We start from the raw sequence: 1,604 nt of genomic DNA, 5'->3' as shown, positions 1-1,604 counted from the left end.
TTACAATGAAGGGTATCATAGTTCCCACACGTGTGCAACAATCGACATCTCTCCTTCTGTTCTCTGGTTTTTAACAACAAATCGACTTTAAAAGAGAAAGTGGCACTCTGTTCCATTCTTGCAGTGATGGCACTACTCTGAAACATACGGAGCAGAACGGGTTTACAGCGTCTGACGCACAAAAGGCCGGATGTGAAGAGCGAAGGAGGAAATATTACCAGTAGTTGTGCAACCGTGCCGCACATCCAGACAGACTGACGGCGTTGCAGCAATGTCTGATGGCAGGAAGCAGTATTGTACAACATCTAATCAGAATGTAGTTACTGCACTCTGGTTTCTAGTCCCTGCGATTGTGTTTCCATACCTATCAAAACCGAAGAGGATTTAAACGGTTGGCAATTAAAAGTGCAACATCAGGTAGGAAAGAAAATAATCAAATTTTACTTATTGTATGTATGCAATATAGTAGAAAGAATACATGTTCAAATTGATAGGTGATTTGGTGGTGTCCAAAGTGCGAAATTTACCGTATAGAACTGCCACCTCTGGCAGTGAAAACGCTCCAATTCGGATTGGAATCGAATGGAGCTGATCTTGGATGACATCTACAGATACCCCATTTGCTTCAGCTCTATGTGAGGGTTCATCATTAATAGTGGCTGGCGAGTAATAGCAGCCCAATCTCTCGGCAGGCAGTGACCAGATGTTTTCTACGGGTGAGACGTCTGACGAACTTCCTGGCCAGGACATAAACGAATACACTTTGTATCGAGGTAGGTCAGGACAGCAGTGGCCACATGCGGTCGCGTATTATCTAGTTGAAAGATAACGCCACAAAACCCAAAGATAGAGTAGAGCCATGCGAACCAGAGGCGATCGTCTTGAGCAACCGTACCATCAAGACAGGTGCTGGTCAGGTACGACTATGAAAAATGTAAATGCAATATAGAAACAGTTCTTTACACGAGGCCAACGGCCTTGCCGCAGTGGTAACACCGGTTCCCGTCAGATCACCGAAGTTAAGCGCTGTCGGGTTGGGCTAGCACTTGGATGGGTGACCATCCAGTCTGCCGAGCGCTGTTGGCGAAAGGGGTGCACTCAGCCCTTGTGAGGCAAACTGAGGATTGAGAAGTAGCGGCTCCGGTCTCGGAAACTGACATACGGCCGGGAGAGCGGTGTGCTGACCACATGCCCCTCCATATTCGCATCCAATGTCGCCTATGACACGGCGGCGGGCCAGTACCGTTGGGTCTTCATGGCCTGTTCGGGAGGAGTTTAGTTTAGTTTTAGTTCTTTACACGAGAGCACCCACACATGGGTACGTCCATCGTGATGTTGTATGCAGAATCGGAACTCGTCCGAAAAGACGATGCGGTGCCACTTTTGTGCCCGTGTTGTCGTTGGACGCACCACTATCGCTGCACGTGTCTCTGCAGCAACGATATTCGCCTTGCTGATAGTCCGTGGTGCTCCACACATCGACACACCGCTCCGTATGGATACTTGTCTTGCTCGCAACAAACACTTTTCCTGGCTCAATGTGAGGTAGCTGTATAATCCTACGCAGCAGAGAAAACAATATATCTGTTCTCTCAGGGGCTAAC

General features: G+C 48.1%; 1 pseudogene; it reads left to right on the top strand.

Annotated features, from left to right (window-relative positions):
• The first annotated feature begins 968 nt into the window (after nucleotides 1–968).
• Nucleotides 969–1,086, top strand: LOC124790705 (annotated as a pseudogene).
• Nucleotides 1,087–1,604: the final 518 nt, after the last annotated feature.

Source organism: Schistocerca piceifrons, chromosome 3, assembly GCF_021461385.2.
Source record: "Schistocerca piceifrons isolate TAMUIC-IGC-003096 chromosome 3, iqSchPice1.1, whole genome shotgun sequence".
In the NCBI taxonomy this organism is placed as follows: domain Eukaryota; kingdom Metazoa; phylum Arthropoda; class Insecta; order Orthoptera; family Acrididae; genus Schistocerca; species Schistocerca piceifrons.
This window is presented reverse-complemented; position numbering and strand designations above follow the sequence as displayed.